The sequence below is a fragment of the Bombus huntii genome, chromosome 18 (genome assembly GCF_024542735.1).
Source record: "Bombus huntii isolate Logan2020A chromosome 18, iyBomHunt1.1, whole genome shotgun sequence".
NCBI classification, from domain to species: Eukaryota; Metazoa; Arthropoda; class Insecta; order Hymenoptera; family Apidae; genus Bombus; species Bombus huntii.
In genome coordinates this window covers 1839206-1861008 of record NC_066255.1, presented here as the reverse complement: position 1 = coordinate 1861008, position 21803 = coordinate 1839206, and the positions used below count along the sequence as shown (strand labels likewise).

Genomic DNA, 21803 nt, shown 5'->3' with positions numbered 1-21803 from the left:
GGTGATAGCAATGTAGCGATACATGAGTCAACGGAAGATGCGAATCGGCAGAGACTCGTATTGTTGTGCCTTGCAGTGCCAACGTTGTTTTAGTTTGCTAGGTCTAAAAGTAAACAAACTCCGAACAAAACATTATCGCTGTTATTTCTAATCGTCAACAGGAGTTATAGAACTTTTTGTAATACCACCGGTCGATACAAATAGACAAACGTGCTCTCTAGGACAGTCATTATAGAGGGACACACAGTCAAATAGCACAAAGGATATAACCTAACAAACACGAAGATGGTACCCCGCTGGGGGTAGCCACCCACATGTTATATTATTATACCACTAAGCTATAATATTTTACCAAATGTCCTACTGGACAAATTGGGAAATTTAAATAAATAAATGAAAAAAAAAACAGTCAAATAGCGAGCGACGATTGCGACCGCCAGACACTATCCCTGTACTTGTATTTAAAATGATTTTAATATACACTATTACAATTTTATCACTCGTCTGTTTAATAAACCAACACGTATTATTGAGATATGTGTAACTTTGTGTGCTACACGATATTAACCGCATAGTAGTGACATACATATATGAATATGAGTGTGTGTGGGAGTACGTGCGTGCGCAGCGTGTGGTAAAACAGAAGAATGCAACTGTTGCGTACGCATGGTGATGAAAAAGATGGCGAGAGAAAAAGAGTGATGAGATGCGTGCAATGTGTATCTACGAACATCTTGTAAATCACATACTGGATAAATCTGAAACTATTTTAATATCATTTCTACATGTAACGTAAGTGTTCCTATACATTTATTTCGGCGACTAAGATCCACAATTCTCAACAGGTATAACAATTCACCTCAACAATAATGTTTTCTTCTTTATCGTTCGCTTCGCTTATCGCGAATTTCTCGTAGATTGGCCGGCTTTTGCCAAACCGCGACGCAAGGTTTGCGGTTATAGTAATAAACGAGCCGTATTTAATGAAACTGAGAAGATCGGAGGACGAAGAGTATATTGGAACAGTAGCAAAGCACTATCCTCCTCTTTCCTCGGTTCTCCTGCCTCTCGAAATCGAATCCCATCAGCGTCACCGCGCAAGTGGCTTCACTTCAAAATTCAATGATCTTCTCCAGCTTTCCGAGCACGAGCCACCGCGGACAGAATCACCGTCCAGATATATCAACCCCGGGTCGCTCCTTTCTCCGTTCCTCCATTCTATTATCGGCAGAGAATGTACGCGTTGTTCGGGAGGAATGATAACTCGCGCCGGAACAACCGACGAGAATTCTTTCTCAAGAGTCCTTGCTCTTCTCCGGCAGTTTGATATCGAAATTAGAATTTTTTCCATTTTCTTCGGGATTAAATTTGAAATTTATAAATTTGAATTTTAAAATAGAATTTGCTCGATTGTATCTTTCGCTTTTAATCGATTCTTCAAGTACCAGCAGTATTTTTATAAATCGTCCCCTCCAAACGGAAGAAAGCAGCAAAATTAAATACGACAGCGTTAGTAATAGAGTAATAAAATATATATTGGTTAAGTAAAAATAGTTAATGAATAAGAATATTAGACGAATGGATATTATAATTTTCGAATGAAATTTGATGAGCGATTTCCCTGTCTCGAACTTGGTTCAAATCTGGTTAATCTCTTCGACTGAATATTCATAACAAAATTGATGAATATTGATCGATGTGATGAAATATAGGGAATATTTCCGGAAGCGTGTAAATTGGTATAAAACTAAGGTAGCAAAAAAGTATACAAAATTATCAGAAAGATGCAAAACTACGTTTCATAGAAAAAAAATATGGGGAAACTACGTTCCATAGGACAAATGCATAAAACTACATGTTAGTGGCAGAAATAGCAGAATAGATATTATTAAAAAATATTAATAATTATTGTTGCATATTATGTTCTCTAACTCATGATTATTGTAAAATATGTAATATATATTAGAATATTTTCCTACTGTATGAAGCACATGTTATACATTTTTAATTATTAAAAACTTACTAATTACTCGGTGGTATTTTCAGTGAAATCTATAGTGAGTCTACGAACCACATTTCTTACCTAATTTCTACAGACATACTAACACGTATTACATTGTCGTTATCATTATATATAACTATAAAATGTCTCATTGTAAGATACCCTGTGTCTTTGTCTCTCACAACGTCACCAAGGTTAAATACGTGCAGCAATATCATCAATCAATGTCACAAAATACGTACTGGTACGTGCCCTCGTATCTCGTTTCTTTCCTACAAAACTTTAATCACATGCTGGTTTCTTCATTTGTTTTTTCTCGGCATCTTTAAAATTCCACAATTCCAAGAAACATGTTACTACAAAAACCGCTACACTATTATATATATATTTACAATATCAATATATTACAATAGTATATATATATATATATTTCTATCAAACTACAAGAACCATTATACATTTCATAACTATAAAACCACTCAGTAGCATTCAATTTTGGTATGTTGTATTGCATATTTTTGTACGTTAAACAATTTGTTCTTTCTTCTTCCCCAAGAGGAACAGATTGTATTGCTTCGAAAAAAGAAAAAGGTTGGAAGGTTAGTTCGTTCTTCCTTCACAACTATATTTAGTTGGCAACTACGTAACATAACCACAACCTAACCCTAACTAACTTAGTTGCCAACCTAATACAGCGTAACAGAATATTTTATTACACAAAAACGAAAATTGCAATCGGATGTAATCAGATTTTGTTGCATCGTATCTCGTACTTAAGAACTAATTTTAGTATAGTTTAATAGTTACGAGTAGACCGTGGATTTTCATGCATCTGCAGGAAATCTGAAAGTGGAAAATTGCACAGGATATGAGACAATATATCAAATATTCAAAATATAGTGCCTTCTATAATACTCGACAGCTAAAACAATTTTTCTACCGAGATTCTACTTTTCTAATTATACTCACAATAAATATGAATATGCATAAAAATTCGCATTTAGAGACGCAACGCTATCACAGACGGCCCGTATCGTCTTAATGACTATCGTGTGAGAAAATAACTTGTAATAAGAAATCGTGGACTGTTTTATCAACCGTGTATCTGCACTATATCTCATCATCTCTATTCTTCTCGAACCGTGACAGAGTCTATTACGTTTCATTACTTATGGTGGAATCGAGGCGATTCGTTACGACAGAGGCGACATCTCGATTCTTGACTGCGAACGGCCATGAAAAATTAGCAAACGGACAGTAGGAGCGTAATTTTCCGGCCGTCTGATTTTCCAAGCCGAGAATTCACCGGCAACGTAATGCGATACGAAGTTGAGGCGTTGCAGGCGCAAATGAAATTACGAGTTGCCGGCCCCCAGGTATCGAACTTCCGGCTGTAAAGGGGCCGAGAAAACTTGCCCTGGCCGATTAGTTCGGCGAAGTTAGCTCGTTGCATATTACGCGCGATAAAAACTTGCTTTAACGAACCTCGAATATACGATGCTCGGTTATTACGTATTTCTGGCTGTTCTGATGATAGTTGCAAACTGGCCGAATATAATTCCTTTGTTCCTTCGTGATTACGTGGTTTATGAAACTATTAATTTAATATCCAGCTGGTACATTGATGAATTCCTTTTAGTAGCTTGCGTTTTGTTTCGAAGTTCAAAAACGTGGAAAGTTAAAATTGAATTCGAAGACTTGAATTTGACAATTCGAAGAAAGTATGAAAAAATTTCGATTTCAATTTTATTCGGATAGAAATTTGTTACGAAGATTATATTTAAATTCGAAGATCCAAATTCGCACGTGAAAACTGGAATTTGTATCTAATAATGACAAATCTCAATTTCAAGACTTGGGTTTGCAGATCAATTTATTATATGAATTTACATTTAAATTTGAGAACTTGAATTTGAGTCTGAACATTTGAATTTGTATTTAGAAATTTAAACTTATATTTGGAAACTTGAATTTCAGCCAGAGTTTGAATTTGGTGTCTGATAACCTCGTGTTCATCAAGCATTCTGGCATATGTGTACAGTTTGCAGGACTTGATTAGTCCGACAGTGTGTTACAGAAGGCTCGTGTAATTCTCGTCACAAATTCCTCCAGACGATTCAGCCTTTCAACTTGCCCCTAACAAGGAGCCAAACGATATTTTATGACCATCCACTTTTCCTCTATCTTCATATTTACCTATAAAATATGATTTTAAACTTCTTCCTACGTTTATCCACTTACCTATCCTATCTATCTTTCTCACCTAACCTCATTAACCTATTTTTTAAACAAACTTTTCTTCCTCCTCAAATCAAACATCAACATCAACAGTATACCATCCCATTTGAAAAATTAGAATACGAAAACAAATTTCATGCGAGAGCTAGCAACGCGTCGTGCATCCGGCAGCTCAAGTTTCCCATTTCCAAGAGAAACATTCGAGAACTGTATCGATAAGCAGAAAACAAAGGATAAGAGGTTCAGTGAAAAGAAAGCAAAAGAAGCAAGGGCTGGCGTTTTTGAGGAACCTACTTTTCCCGTGCCAAGACAAAGATTCACGGCTGTAGTGGGAGAAGAGGAGAGGCAATTTCTTCTAAAAGGCTGTTATCCGGCGGCTTCGATTCCTTTCGAGGCTAGACACGGCCCGGATACAAGTTTCAACGGCGCAAAATGGCTGGCGACGGTCTCGCGAGCGGAACACGAGTCTTAGCTCGCGAACTCAGCACTTTGCCACAAGAACCTATCTCCACCAACCGCTCTCACCAACGTCCAATTAAATGTACGAAGATTACCGCAGCCGCTAACTTTGAGTGCTCCACGAATCGTTTCTCTTCCTTTCGATCCAGAGTTCGGTTCTGTTTTCAGCGAACAAATATATTGGGTTGGACAGACAGATCTTTGCGTTTTAGGTTATGTGATAACAGACAGTTTTCGTTGATGTTAAATTTTGTTAAACTTCGAAAGAGATACGTCGCACTTCTTCAAAGATTCCGTTGACTTGTATATAGCTATGTACTTGATAATATATATATTGTATATTGTAGATAAAAGTATAGTGGGAGCAAAAGTATTAACACACTGTTGTATTTATTATAGCATTTACATACTAATTGCTTAGATCGTAAGAGATTGTATTTACCTTGAGGTGTGCTATTATTTATGGCACCTTCTTGCGACAAATGAAAATTGGTCGTTTGTCCTTTTCTTTCCTTCTTCTTTTCTTCTTTTGGGGAGGGGAGGGGGTCGAACGTTAATGATACAACCAGTTAATAAAAACCAATTTTCATTTGTCGCAAGAAGGTGGCATAAATAATAGCAAACCTCGAGGTAAATTTAATCTCTTACGATCTAATCAATTAGTATGCAAAATGCTACAATAAATATGTGGCGGCACTCGGCAACAATGTATATCGCCGAAGCGAAATGCCTAATGAGCCATCAAATCCCAACGGTCTTCCGCCGAATATTCGAGAAGGCGCGCGTGCCAATGGTCGCGGACGCCCAACAAACGCGTGAATAGTGGGGATATTGAGGGGCGACAAAAAGAAAAGAATCGAATCCGATCGACAGTTTTAGCTCGAACGAGGAAGCGATAAGGTCGAAGTATAACCGCGCAGCGAGATTGACTAGCGAAACCGAGAGCGATACGCGACGCGATCAAAAGAAGACACTTGTTAATAAATATATTGTTGACCTAAACACCGAGTGATTATTTAACGCACTACACCCAATATCACCTCAAATACAACAATGTGTTAATACTTTTGCTGCCACTATGAGAAACTGAAAAGTTGAAAAAAGTGAAGCTGGCCAATTCGTTTCAGAGAATCTGTTTGCAATCATTTCGACTAATGAACCACTATGTTTTCGTCTATTTCAGCAAAACTAGAGGAGAAAAAACGAGTTGAGGAAATAGGTACAGGTGAAACAATTAATTCGTCGCTAGAGTAATCAACGAATGACCAGCGGGTTAGCATTCAATTTAATTGAAACTAGAAGTTAGGGGAGGAAAATTTCTATGCAACGACCACGGAATAATACATCGTCAACGTTCAATTAAATTCGCTGGCTGTTTCTTCGCAATTCGTGGCTCGCCTTTATAATTCACTTGGCGAATTCTCCATGCCGTGGGATATGAATCGCAGCAAATAGTCCGTACAATTTTCGGTGCATAGTTCCCTGGAGGCGGCGAATAAATTTCCCCGCGTTTCCCAGACGTTTCGCGTTTCGTGTATCGTATGTATATCCTTCCGTTGCGTGATGTACATATCGCGAATGTTTGCTCGAAACGTCATAGAAGTTGACGCATGTCGTACAGTTCGACGTTGCCGTGAAGGAAAGGGTTGGCAACTGCAAGAGGGTAGAAATTTTATTTCTTACCTATCTCTCGTACGATGGAAAGCTACACTCTGCAGAAAGGTTCGTAAATGAATAAACATATGCGTGAATATGTCAAAAAGTAGATAATAAATATATATAACTGGTTATTACGGGAAACTTATTTTTACTTTTAATTTAAATCGTCTATCTTCTAGAATTTTATTTATTGTTTATTGTTTATTTATTGATTAAGTGAACTCAAGGAACCCTCTTGAACGATGGAATGCAATGGAACAAAATCTTGAACTATTATTAGTACAATTTGAATTATATTGGGTTGGCAATTAAATGATTGCGGATTTTGCCATTGCCACATAATGGCAAAATCCGCAATCACTTAGTTGCCAACACAATAGTTTGTTGAAAAATTATCAAATTCTAAGAGGTCTATGACTCGTAACTTGTTTGAATCTGCCATGATGGTTGCGTGAATATCTCATCGTAGTTTATGAAACATCGGCTTACAAAGCAATATATAACACGATTGATAACTCGAAGGTCAACTACGATGAACTTGTAACTTGTAAATTTATTAATTTTATTAATTGATTAAACACATGATGAAAAAATTGCTGACGAATCTATTCATCTGAACGTAAATTCCTACTGCATAAAATCATACCTAACTATTAGCTCCCAAAAATGTCTTTCGTTATCTGTAGGCAACTGCTTTATCTGGCTATGTTGATACAAACATGAAACCTAATCTGTCAAATGTTGTGGTCTTTATCTTCGATCGTCCTCTAGCTGTCGTAGGACACGTTTCGTTCGCATCAAAACAAAAAACGTTGTGCATCTATTATTTTCTTCTAAAACGAAAGAAACTTTTAGGTTAACCTATAATAGAAAGAATCAGCGAACTCTTATTACGTGAACTGTTCGTTCCGCGAGAAGTTGAGATAAATTACTGTCTACTTTCTACATTACGTACAATGTATGAGGATGAGTGATGAAAGATGAGTGGAGAAAAGAAAGAGTAAAATTTGTTCGTTTATGAGGCTTTATTCTGGAGAAAATCGAGTTTGGAAATTTATCGAGTACACGTGCACTCTGCACTCACCTAACTGCTGGTTGAACGTGTTCGTCGAGCTCGTGGATGGAGCGTCAACGACTCCAATTTCAGACATTATTTTAGGAAAAACGAGGCGTACGATGAAAAAATATTATTCTACATTTTTTACTTATCTCGCCTTATTACCACAGTATCGGCCTTTATTCGACTATAAGCTAGTCAAGTGCACGTATACTCGACATATTTTTAAACCTAATTCTCTCTGAAATGAAGTTTCAAAAGAAAATACCCTAGTTTATATTTTCCACTTATTTTCGCTTCTAAAACAATGTTCTGTTTAACTATCGTCTGTGAGACGACAACCTTTCGTCTGAAATTGCGAACAAAATGGCTACCGCGCTCAGTGGCTTCTTATTTACGTTCGAGAAATACGCACTGCGTTCGTTGTTTGACAAGCTATCGTGTTGCACAGTCTGTGTGACTAATTTACAGGTTACGTGATAATAAAATATAGTAAATGATATGAAAGTAAAGTCAAAGACAAGTAATAAGTAAGGATTGGGTTGGCAACTAAGTTATTGCAGATTTTGTCATTAGATGGTATTGACAAAACCCGCAATCACTTAGTTGTCAATTCAATAATTTTATATTATGCGTGCTTTTTTCTTCTTGTTACTTATTGTTTTATTATTTATTATTAAATGACTGGCGTATTCATAACTCGTTTGTACAATATATTGCAATATGCCAATTTTTATTTTATCCATCAAAACGATGTAAGATGACTAAACACTTCTGAAAATACTGCGATAAAGCTGTTTGTAGCGAGCAGACTGTTGCAGTTCGTAGCAACATAATTGACAGGATGTGAGGTCATTTGAATGCCTAAAATACACGTACAAAGTTAAGAAAAATAACAGATAAGTAAAATATATGAAACACGTTAAATTGAATTGTTCTAAAAACGAGGCTATAAAAGAATAATCTTTATTCGACATTTCTCACTTACGTATAAACATAGAGCAACTTTTTCTCTGCAAACACCAATTTTTTCACTTGCGTTGTATATTTTTTTATATTACTATTATTCGTAATTCTTTCCTGCAAGTTTCATAATTTAATCGTCCCTAGATATAAAAATTTGTAAAAGGTTATGATTGTCACGTGCATATAACAGAAATTGGCAAACGCTTTCGGACAATACGATTTTAAGAGGAAAAAGAAAATTTATAGCGTAGGTTTGCCTGCAATTGGTTAAGTGTTTTACTTGAGATATCTCGAGAGAGAGGATTCCTAGAAATTGGCCGGCTCGACTAAATATTGAAATAGGTTTCGTAAGCGGTTCTCTTCTGTTCGTTTAAAGGAAACGTGGTGTTGCGACACCTACAACTTTCTAGCTGATCCCAGGCGAATTAGTCCTTGCATGTAACGCAACTAGTTTACAGTGACTGTAAGCGTTACAGTAAATCGATATCAGGATAAATTTTTCAGACACCTGCACACAGGAAACGGACAAAAGATGAAAATCGATTTTCAACGATAGATTCAGTCTATAAGAACCAACTATCTTTTCAACACAGGACACTATTCTTATATTGGGTTGGCAAGTGATCGCGGATTGTGTCATTACCACCTAATGTTACTTAATTGCCTATAAAATCGCTGTATCTGCAAACTTTGTGACAAATGAGCCATTTAAAATTGTTTCTTAACACGATGAAAACCCAATTTTTCGCCAATTCGATAAATTATCAGGAATAGAACTATTGAGATATGTGTAATTTTGTGTGCTACACTGGATTAGCCGCGTGGTAGTTACACACATATATAAGTATGAGTGTGTGAAGTATGTGCGTGCGCAGCGTATGGTAAAACAGAAGAATGCAACTGTTGCGTACGCATGGTGATGAAAAGATGGCGGGACAAAGAGAATGCTGAGACGCGTGCAATGTTTACATACGAATATTTTGTAAATCACATATTAAATAAATCTGAAACTATTTTGATATCAATTCTAAGTGTAATGTAAGTATTGCCATACATTTATTTCGGCGATTAAGAACCACAATTCTCAACAAGAGCTTCCAATTTTACAGTACAATAAAACCAGTGCACGAATATTCGGACTATTTGACGTTTCGACGTACTCGATAAAAACGTCAATATATTCAGATACAGTGGCTGCAGAAATTATCGATGCGTAGCCTTATCTTGCAGCGAAACGTCCCTTTATCAGAGACTTTTATAGCGGTAAATTAATCATATGAAAGTATTACACCGAATCGTGCGAGATATATTTCGCTCTAATTAATTAGCATGTGTTATAATAAATGCAGATGGTATATAAATATTTTTTTTACTTTAATGGTATTAATCTCTACGAAGGTATAGCATAGACGTTGCAGTTGTCACGTAGGAGACAAGAAATCCAGTGGTTCCAGGATTTTGGAGATAGTCCAAACTTCCGGGTGGAGCCTGTAGAATTTTAATTACGCCGGTGGCCAGGCCCAGACAACAAAAGGCAGCCGCGTATTCGGTACACAAGGTTTGCCCTTTTTCTCGCCATTCTACTCGCGTCTCTCCACCCCCCCTCGGCTATTCTATTCGGCCGCCAAATAGGTCAGCCATCTTGCTATTCTGTTTTCTTCCCCATTCACGTTGTCGCGGCTTCGAGAATTAGCCGAATTTCCTATTCGCTCGGACGATTCGTTCGTGAATCAGCCACTTACACGAAAATCTTCCAAACTTTCATTTGCTTCTTGAGTTTGCAAATTTAAATGGAAGGTAATTGCAAAGTTAAATGGAAGAAAGAAATATTAAACGAAGGTACTTTACCCGTAAAGTATTGGGTTGGCAACTAAGTGATTGCGGATTTTGTCAGAACCACCTAACGACAAAATCCGCAATCACTTAGTTGCCAACTCAATAATAAATCAAATGGTGCAAACTATATGTATACTGTATTTTTACTTTTTATTTCAGCAAGCTTGATCAATTTATTCAAACAAGATTTCATTAATGGAAATATATGCTGTTGAAACTGTAACGTTTCCCAATAACACAGTCATGGGTTCACTTCTACTAGAACTTGCGGATCTTCGTTACTCGTGTTTCTTCAACAGTCTATTAACATTACGTATGATTTTTGATATTCACTTGAGTTGACAAACCTCTGACCAGTGAATCTAATTATCTGAACCTATACTTCTATTACGTGAATTGTAAGTAGTGGAGAAGGTAGAGCAGCATTCCTATTGTATCAATTCTAATTACGTGAATTCTTTGATAAGTTCGCACACAGTGAGAGCCAACGAGCGAGTATACACTTCACAAACATTTTTTATATTCCTATTTTATGTCTTTTCAATTAATTTTTAATTTATGTAGCATACATATGCAGAGTAGGACCTACTCTACGGATAACGTTCCACTATTCGGACACTTTTCACGTGGAAAAAGCTTAATCCTCTGCAAGAATGTTTGTTAACAATCAACGAAGCTACCAGCGAAAAGACGATACAGCTTCACGAACAATTAAAAGGATTAGCTGTTGTACTGCTGTTATATGTGTTAAATGCGATACTAGGAAGATCGAGGACACCATATTTATTATATTACAACAGATTTAGAAGAAACTGCTTTTCCATACAATACCAGAATTCGATGATCTTGATAATGTCGACGCAATAGAACGCTTTTAATGTGATGAATCTTCTTCTTCAGTGGACGTCTTCTTCACATGATGTTAATGTCACGTATGCTTCGAATAATGAATTGAAACATGAATATAAATAATAGCAATGATGATATGCCTGAATATTTCAAAGCACTTAATAGCTTAACAAAATAAAGATGGTAGGAGGTCCAAAAGGAATGTAATTTTATGGGATTAAATCTACTAAAACGTGATTTAGTAGGTAAGAAAATTTAGAATCCATAAATCTTGAATCCACTCATATTTAATTTCATTATTTGTATTGCTGTTATTAATATTTATGTTCCCTTTTGAATTACAAGAAGATGAACACCAGGAAGTAGTTCCATTATTCGAAAATTTCCTTTAATTTCATTATTTGTATTGCTGTTGTTGTTTCTGTATGCATATTCGAGGTGTTATGTACTCGTTTTCGATTCTCACTGTAAACAGAGTTCTATTGTACATATTTTTTCTTTAAAACAAGTGTTCACGCTTCTATTGTTCTATTCCCAAACATTCTTCATTCGCTCGATAAAATTCCATTATTCTCATATTCCTTTGTTTTCTTCTGCTGTTTTGTTTTTTGATACCATTGCTCGTGCGTTAACAGGTCGTTTGGTGGAGAAACGCGACGGAAGGGAATTGGCGTAGCTGCTGATCGCACAGTTTCTCGGTTACATTGGTGTAACCGGTTCTCCACGACTTCTCGTCGAGTGTCTTTGTGTCGTCGAGGAATCCGTGCCGTTCGAGCGATTTTTATTAAACGACGCGGCTCACAGAGTACATTGTTTGTCGCGAGCAACGCCACTTCATCGCCTCTTGTGGGAACAGCCAACCCCGAGCCACCGTAGAATCTCGCAATTGCTGACTGGTGAGTTGCTTGCAAGACAAATTTCTCGAGTTTTGCATGACACGTAATCGAAATGAGACGTTTAATTGAATGCACATTTTTTAGACGATTTAGAGCCCGACCGATTAAAACGGACTGAGAAAAGGAAATTTATTTGGTAAGAAAGAAGGTTTTTTCGTTTTTGTGTTTGGAAGAATGGCGCTTTTTTGGCAACTGTGTGCTACAGAGGCGGGCAGATCTCTCCACGTGTGGCGTATATATTGGCTTCCTTTAGTTTAGGATTTCCTAAACTGCACCTTGTTCGATGCATATAAAATATACTGTACCTATCTGCCAGGAAATAAAACAAGATACAACAAATTTCTATTGGAAGTAGCTAGAGAATGGACAACTGTGGATTCTAAAGAATGCAGCATTGCACCTGACACTTCTCAAATTTCTAAAACAGCTCCTTATTATAATGATGCATCCTTCACTGATTCCTTCACTAAAAAATAGTCACTGGTAGAAAAACAAATCCAACTAGAGCGTGTAGACTATGCTGTTCAAAAGGAAAACGCAGAAACTAAATATATTTGCAAAAGTTGTTGTGTACCATTACACGTAGGTGATTGTTACACTGTTTATCACAGGAGAAAGAAATATTAGAAGTCGAATAACAAATAGAATTTATTAAAGTTTATTTATACTGTTTTACTTGCACATCCAATTACCAAATAATAGCCGGTGACATGAGATAAATTCTCAGTAAAATTGTCAGTCAACAATGTGTTAACAGCGCTTTTTTAAAGTTTCTAACTCCGCAAGTATTTTGAATAGATTACACGCGTTTAATGATATTATATAATGTTTCTAAATATTATTATAGCGTGGAAATGCGATGAAAAGAAATTGCTTGAGGCTGTACAGGTAAATTTTATCGACTGCAAACTAAAGTACCGTCTGATATTATTAATATTGACAACCTATTTATCGATATATAATATATACATATAATATTAATTATATGCAATATCCGATGGAATACCCGTGAAAGTTTATTTACGCTATGTCATATTAAAAAGGCAATTTTCAAACGGTATTTATTTCCATATCGTCTATGCTTTATAGGAATTATTATGAAAATTCTTTTTCATATTTCCTGCTTTTTAATTCTCCTTTCATATTCCACTTGATATCGCTTGGATATTGTAAAACACACGTACAAAATGTGTATAACCGAAGAACGAATTTTGTATTATGTTTGTCCGTGAACTCTTCCCACTCCTTTATGTCATAAATTACATGTTATATATTCTAATCATATGTGTAGTTTGAACAATGCATATATATTCAGTGTAACTGTATCCATTGACCATGAATATATTCATTCAAATATAAACGCACATACATTAGAATTCCACAGAAATTGTTGAGTAATTAGAATAATATATGCATATTCGTAACAACATTTTGATAAAAGTATTGGGTTGACAACCAAGTGATTGCGGATTTTGTCAATACCACCTAATGACAAAATCCGCAATCACTTAGTTGCTCAATAATAATCCATATGAATGGAATGAATTCCATGGCATAAATTCCATTTGAGAATTGCCTTTTTAATATGAAATAGCGTAAATAAGCTTTCACAGGTATTCCATCAATATTACATATAATTAATATTATATATATATTATATATCAATAAATATCCAATAGTACTCTAAAGTACGTTCAGGACGTGAAGGATTAAATGAAGCTTACGCAGCTTGCAAATGATTTTAACGGAAATATTCAAAAGCTTAGCAACTTCCAAATCAAATACTCGTAAAAACCCTAACCTCGTTTCATCCTCTTTTAAACGTCAAATTAAACCGAAAACGAGACGTTTCCCTTACCCTGCAATCTGTTTCTCACCATCAAACCTCATAGTTCCCCCTCAAACACATTTTAAAATCGCTCGTTCAGCACCCTTATCTTCCTTCCCAATCTCTTTCTCCTTTTATTCGTCTGCAGGAAGAAAGAGAGAGGGAGGGAGGGAGGGAGGGAGGGAGGAAGGGAAGGAGGGGGGGAGGGAGGGGGAGAGAGAGAGAGAGAGAACGATTCCCTAATTTCACCCAATTTTCTCCAATTTTTCCCAAGGTAACTCTGGAATCAGCCGAAGCAGAAAAGCGTGGCGTGCACCAACCCGAGCCAGCTTTTATATTTCCTCCACGTTAGATTGCGTTCCTCGACGTACGTATGTAGGTCGTCGCGTTTCTTCCTGGCGTTCCAGCTTCAGAAATTTGCGTTTAAGTCCCGTGGAATCGACTTTCGACAGCCGCTCCCAGCCGTGATTCGTCGTTCATTTGTTTATATTTATTCAATCGTTTGCGTTTTGCAATGTTGTTGCGCCTGGCGATGATGAAAGGTTTCGCGATATTTATTTTGTTCATTGCAGATTGATTCAACTGGCTGAATCTTTCTTTTGTTTAATCTTTCAAACATCACATGATTAGTATAGGCGATGTTGTTTACCGACTTGACTTCTGTGTAACTTGATCATCTACGCTATGCCTTTCTTATTCCACGAGTTTATCTTTCGATGTTGAACGATGTCGAATAAGCGATGCTGGATTAAACGAAGCTTCTGTTTAGTTTCATTTGATGTTTCCATTATTCTCGATTATTATTGTTGTTGATAATTTTCTCACTGCTTTCTTATCCCGTGGTTCTGTATACTTATAAATTGACAGTTTACGATATTAAGAATTGGGAGGACTTTCATATGTTTAATATAATTACAATACAATTTCGATGTAGTAGGTGCATGATCTAATCAGGTTCAATAGGACTATTGGGTTGACAACTAAGTGTCACTTATCACGCAATTACTTATTTGCAGATCACTTAACCTCAACCTAACCTCAATACGTAGAACGTAGCAGAAAGGAAGAAACTTGTAGATGTTTAAAATCTCTCAATTATATGATATTTGCCACGCGACTATTTATGCCTTTAATACAGCCCAAGGTCGGTACTCTATCAACATCATCAAGCGAGTGAAACTTCTAACCCTAATTCACTTCCAACCTTCATTACCACCTAGTGACAAACTCCGCAATCACATAGTTGCCAACTTAATACTTTTATGTACTTTTACTTTTACTACACTGATATAAGAATAAAAAGATCTATGTACTCTCTTTCACTAAGAATACATCAATCATTCAATGCAATTGAACCTGCATACTGAATCGATCATTTATGACAGTCCGCAAAATTCTCAAGTAATTCTATAAATTTTGTCCATCTGGTATCATCGTTAAAAGCAAACGATACCAAATTTCTGATTGCTGTCTGATGAAGCAAAGCCGTGCGCTTGAAGTCACTTCGATGTTAGGGAAATATCAGATGAAAGAGGCGCGAACCGTAATATGGTGAAAGTTGGCATAACTGATGGAAGGAAGCGGACGAGAGCGGAAGTTAGTGGAAAAACCAATGAATGGAAGGATTTAATCGCGCGATCTAGTTTCGTAGGCGAAGTGAAGTTGTTCGTGTTTCGATGCCAGGTACAGCTGACGCTGACAATTTATCGAGCCGGTAAACTTTCCAGCTTCGTTCGCGCGAAATACGATGAAAAAGTTGATCCCTGTGAAGGAACCGCTTGGAACATCGCGATTTCAATAGCTTTCCTACAACTTTCCACGCAAATGTCCACTTCTCTCTATTTATTTCTTCTTGCAGGTAGCACCGATTCGAATACGCTCTCGGGTTATTTCGTCTGCAAGTGTAATAAAAATGGAGAAAGAAGAAGGAAGTGAAGAGACGCGACAGAGACCTACCGATACCGATTCCTCTCCATTTAGTCTTATTTCTTCTCCATTTTCGACTCGGTGCTCACTTTAAAGCGCTGTCTCCGCGCGCCAATTGCCAACACCTTTCTGCAGACTGCGCTCCGGGTTCTTTCGTTTGCAAGTCTAATAAAAAACGAGAAAGAAGGAGAAGAAGAAGGAGTAGAAGAAGAAGAAAAGATACGGAGAGAAAGAAAGGACGACAAGGGGAGACTTACGGTCCTCGTGGAATACAGAGGAAACGCGGCGCGTAAATAGAGCGAATAAAAGAGGTCGAGTTGAAATGGGGCTGAAAATTTGTAAAGATGAGGAAAAGGGTTTTTTTCGAGTTAATGAAGGTAAGCTTGGGCAAAGAGCTTGAAAGTTAATTAAGAAAAGCCCGGAAGAAGCGATTTTCTTTCTCTCTTTTTCTTTTTCTTTTTTCAACGTGAGCTTCACGATCGTGCTTCGCTTTTTACACCAAAGTTTTTTTCGCTACTTGTTCCTCTTTTCCACTCTGGACAGAACATATGTACGCCATTGAAACGTAAGGATGTTTCTGTCTCGCTGTTTATTATAGAAACATTTATTCTCCTCGGTTGAATTCGTCTGAATTCGTTTTTTAACAAATACCTTTTTTTTTTGTTACTTGTTTCCCTTTTCTACTATGGACAGAACATATGTACGTTATTGAAACGTAAGGATGTTTCTGTCTCGTTATTTATTATATTAGGTTAGCAACTAAGTGATTGAGGATTCTGTCATTACCATCTAATGGTAAAATCCGCAATCACTTAGTTGCCTACCCAATAGAAACATTTATTCTTCTCAATTGAATTCGTCTGAATTCGTTTTTTAACAAATATGTTTTAAATACAACTCTATAGGAATTGTACAGTGGAATTCATGTCATTTTAACGAACGACCAATTTCAAGAGGAACCGATTATTTCTTCGTTAGTCATTAAACTATACATTGTGTTGATTTTCACCAGTCAGCTGCTTGCTACTCCATTGCATCGATAAAATAGAAATTTTCTACCGGACAAACGGTAACAGTACTATTAATAATGGCGTTCAATAATAACCGCTACTTGCCGTATTTCCTTCGTTTCCTTGTTTTTAATGTACGTACGATTCACATCGAACTTCCTCTTAATCGTTTGTTTTCTATTCATTTGCACGAGTATACACGTCCCTCGCGTTAATTACTGGGTTGGCAATTAAGTGATTGCGGATTTTGTTATTAGGTGGTAATGACAAAGCCCGCAATCACTTAGTTGCCAACGCAATACACCAGTACTGTAATTTGTCACTGTTCCGGGAAATGTTTCGCGTGGTTTTCAACAATGTTTCAGAGCTCAGGTTATTGGTAATCGCCTGGTAAATAAAAAATCGTTGATTCACACCGCCTCGTCATAGAATACCTTGGCTATCGCGTGAGAGGACGATTTTGCAATCGCAGGAATATTATTTGGCGAGCCCGTGCTATCATTAGCGAGCAATTCATCGTGTCGTGACAGGAAAATTGACCGTCCAAACACGGAGAATCGATATTCCATTACGGAGGATCGGTGGTTGGCCAGAGAGAGGCTGCGATAAGAGTTCAACTATGGCGAGCGGGCGTCGCTTTGAAGATAGAAGATGATAAAAACGTCTGGAAAATGTATCTATCTTAATGTTCCGTGGGCTAATTCTGTTCTTTCTGTTTCTGTGTATATCTTCTTACAGTTACATTTGAACTTTTTGTAATACACCGGTCCATACAAATAGACGAACTCTGGGACAGTCAGACATATAATGGAATTGTTAGAAGAATAGCGAACAGTTAGAGAGTCGAATAGTAACATTGAGCGAACCACGATTACGACATGCACTATCTCTGTACTTGTACTTAACAAAACTATGCCTGTAATCGACGAGCAAAGCAAATTTTCTTGGCCGCGTGACGTACTTATTTCTCGTACTTTCGTTGACTTGTTCTACGCTCATGTGGCGCTACAAATTTATCCAAATTTCGATACTATTTTAGTTTTCAAAAGTAAATGTATCTCTTGATGGTATGGTTAAATTTCTTAAAAATAAAATAAATCGGTGAGCACGATTGATACCATTTCGATATTTTCATTTATTTTTATTCAATTCCACGAAATTAATCGCATCGTTTAACATATATAAATTAAATTGTTAAATTATTTGATTAACTTACTAAAATATACGCAGTCGATATAGCTGTGCTCGCTTGTATCTTCACTCGATTCTCTGACTCATTTACATTTGATCTTCCAAAATGAACAATATCATTTGACATACGCAACATATCTTGATAAATTGTTAACTTAGTAAATATATACGTAGAAGATCTCACGTATACTTTTACATTATTCTTAGATCTATTCACTTGTTAGTTCACTTTCCAAAATCACTTATACTTCTTCGTAAGCTTATTAACTGTTTAAAGTATAGAAACTAAGTAACGTATATGTAGCATCATGGACAAATGGCCTAAGAAATATCTGGCGTATCATAAACAATATTGCGGGAAGCCCTAAGTGCCGTTAGGCTAAAAAGGGCCTGGTAGTTCTGCCGGGGAGTCGAGTGGGGAGGAGTCGAGTAGAAGAGTCGTGAGTTGAGAGTCGAGTGGGGGGAGTCGAGTGGGGGGAGTCGAGTTGTGAGGAGTGGGGAGTTGAGTTGCCGAGTTGTTACGAGTAGTAAACTATTACAATAGTTGTGAGTTGTGAATTAACTATTTAGTTGTCTTAGTTATAGCACATTACTGTATTTAGTTCACGTTAAGTAACCATCGTGTCTTGTCTAATCCATTGCAAATAGATCTATCGATCAATAAACTTATTATATAGGATAAATAAAAAATTCCTATATATAGCTTGTATTCAGTGTTTACTTTCATTGTTGCACTTATTTTCATATATTTTTCCTCGAATAAAGTTCTGCTTTGTTATTAGATTTCTTTTTCCTAACTTTACGTATCTAGAAAGGAATTTTTCAAATTATCGTAACATGCTCTGCAGGTAAGAGAGAGCGTTCGAGATCGCATTACTATGGTTTGATGACCGATGGATATCGGTTTTCTGAACATACATAGAGTTGCAGCACAAAGGGAATGTTTCTGGCGATACCAGAGGAATAATAAACGGGATACGATTTAGCGATAACGTTGCCTAGCACCAAAGCTGCTCGCCTCTAAACATTTTTGAAACATTAGACGTTTTAATTTCTCTTTCCTCCTCTTTTTTCGCCTCTTCTCTATACCATGTTAATAAGTAAACGTATGAATAATAAAAAAAGAATGTTAATAAGTAAACGTATGAATAATAAAAAAAGCCATCTCTTAAATATAAAGTAGAAATAAATGGAGAATTCAGTATCTATCACACTATAGTATCCCAGAATTCGTAGCAATGATTTACAACATTTCAAACAATTTCTATCATTATTTAATAATTGTTTACACGCAAACGTGCAGTTAATTACTTGTATCTTAATTATATTACTTATAACTGTATTAAAATGTTCATTGAATTTTTCAGATTTCTACTACTAAAATATCACAACAGACAGAAAGAAAATATACCTGTAAATCGGTGTGCAATCTAGTGATCTAATTACAAACTTGAAGCAATTACTTATCAATTACCGACTGTTCATAAAAAGGCTAATTTTCAGGAAGCTGGTTCCATCATTCCCCGGGCAGCTTTTTCAACTTCGTTTTCGAGTCAGCTTTTATCGCGTTTCAACGAGAAACAACGCTACAATTAGCAGTCGCTAATTACCAACCGATTAATGACAATACGAGCACATATACAAGCGAATATTCGCGTTTACCAATCGATCCACGGATTTATCTAACAGAGATCTCGATATCCAGAAATTTCGTTCTCACGTTCTTTTGCCTTTTCTGCTTGTCCCTTGCACCTGGCTTCGTCTCCAACGGAAAAAAACCGCGGAGTAATTAATCGTTAACGAGCAATAATTAATGACAATAGGAAGTATTGGTTCACAAGTGTCGTCCTCGAGTAACGAACGATTGCTAATTAATGTTCAGCGTGGAGGAGTATTGCCATCAAGTTTCAAGAAGGCTTGTCAGTCTCGTGTGGCATTTTCGCGGTAAGAGGGTAATACTGACGAACAGTTGTTGGAATTTAGACGATGAAACGAGCGATAATTATAAACGAAGCAAGTTTCTTCGTATGAATATCGAATGGATGTGTTGTAGGCTGTTTTACATTTGTAGTTTAACACTTTACCGACCAATAGCCGATTAATCGGTAATAAATCGCTTACCGACCGATATTAATGCTCATTATTTCAGCAGTAATTTGTTATTTAGTATTATAGTATCTTGCTCAGTTGCGTCAGTTGCGTTGCTTTGTAAGCTCTCACAGTTTTATACCACTTTGAAAAACGTATCGTTCGCGAAGAGCAAAAAAAATGGTATTGGAATGTCTAAACCGAAACAGAGCCGGCGCCAGGGAGAATCTGCGCCTGAGATGCCGATCGGACGTGCGTATGTTGTTGAATCGCCAGCGGTCGGTAAATTGTTAAGATTAACATCGATTTAAGATAATTGATTGTATCCAAAAGATACAATTTATGGATGGAAAAATGTATATACAAATAATGTCACAAGGACGCGGTAAAGTAGCTTTTTTAAGTCGTACGTTAAAAGTATTATAATACCGACTTCTAGGGAGAACAATTTTCTGAATACATAGAATGTAATTTGCTAGATTTCTGGCGCAAACATAATTCTGTGAACTAACAGGCTTAGAATTAATCCAGCGGGATTGAAGAAATGAAGGACAATGAACTCGAAGTGAACTGAGTCTATTTGAACATTATAACATGTTGTTTCTACTTTTCTAACGAACTTCTACTTGACAAAGAATTTCAAGGAAATTAGTAACGACGATTCTAAAAAACAAACTAAAAATTGTAATCAAAGGTGTTTCAAACAAAGATTGCTAGGTGTAAAGAAATAGTATCAAAATAGTATCAAAAAGTATAAAAAATTTATCAAATTATAATCTATAATCAGAGATGAAATGAGCAATTCTAAAGCAAGGGGTTAAAAATGACTATGGATTCTTTTTAATTATTATTCTCTTTAATTATTATACTCTTAATTATTGTTGTGCTGATTTATTAAAAACAATAGGACTCGCTTGGTATGTAAGATCTATCTGCGACAACATTTGTAAAACAAACAAAACAGAAAAAAACGTTATCACTGTTAAAGTAGTGATGTAGTTGCACACGAGAGTAGAAAAGTCAGAGAGAGTAGAAAATTGGAATCTGCGAGAGACCCACATTATTGTATCTTTGATGTATGATATTGTTGAGGTTAAGTGATAGAGGAACGAGTGGATGAAGTGGAACAGTAAAGTATATTGAAACAAGTATAGGTATAAGTATAGTGTATGCTGATGAAGATCTGCACTCTTATAGCGTTACAATACAATAAAAAGAAGAATAAGGATCACGTTCATATATTTATATCCAAAATATTCATATAACCAAAAAGTTAACCTCTGTGTGTAGCTGTATCTGAAGGCTACAAGAAACAGCGATAGAAATCTACTTATAGCTCTTTTGTTTCTAGACCTTGTAATCCAAAGCAAAATTTATATTCAAGAGCACAATAATATGTATCTCTCGTTATTTGGAATTTTTTCACTAAATTCTATTCTCTTCTCCAGGTCACGGATATACAAAAGCAAAGATGTGGAGTTTTTCTTGAAGTAATTACTTCAACAGAATACTAACGACTGTTTTGGTTTGCAAATTCTAGAGGCAAACGAACTCCCAACAGATTGTTATTGCCGTTTCTTATAATCTTCAGCCGGAGTTACATAAGAATATTAACTTTTTGTACTACCGTCTGTCGATATAAATGGATGAACGTGCCCCCTAGGAGATTATTGTTATCCTTTATTCGATCGGTATAGTAGCGTTGAGCGAGTGACGATTATAACTGGCGTACACTATCTCTCGTGCTTATACTTATTTTTATACCACTGACTATTACGAATTCGTCCACTCGTTACGT

General features: G+C 36.4%; 2 long non-coding RNA genes across 5 annotated transcripts in view; both read left to right on the top strand.

Annotated features, from left to right (window-relative positions):
- The window catches only part of LOC126875462 (uncharacterized), a 114753-nt gene that overhangs the window by 75223 nt on the left and 17727 nt on the right, over positions 1-21803 (top strand). The window lies entirely within an intron of this gene.
- On the top strand, positions 386-21233 carry LOC126875456 (uncharacterized). Of its 3 annotated transcripts, XR_007693432.1 has the most exons (11): positions 391-845; positions 918-9419; positions 9491-9712; positions 9780-10220; positions 10377-11311; positions 11702-11962; positions 12047-15504; positions 15649-16093; positions 16622-16785; positions 17092-17399; positions 19285-21233. It is a non-coding gene; the product is annotated as an uncharacterized LOC126875456 (long non-coding RNA). The 3 variants fall into 3 exon arrangements; XR_007693431.1 differs by lacking the exon at positions 19285-21233 and having other exon boundaries at positions 386-845; positions 9780-10013; positions 17092-18626; XR_007693430.1 differs by lacking the exon at positions 19285-21233 and having other exon boundaries at positions 387-845; positions 9780-9939; positions 17092-18626.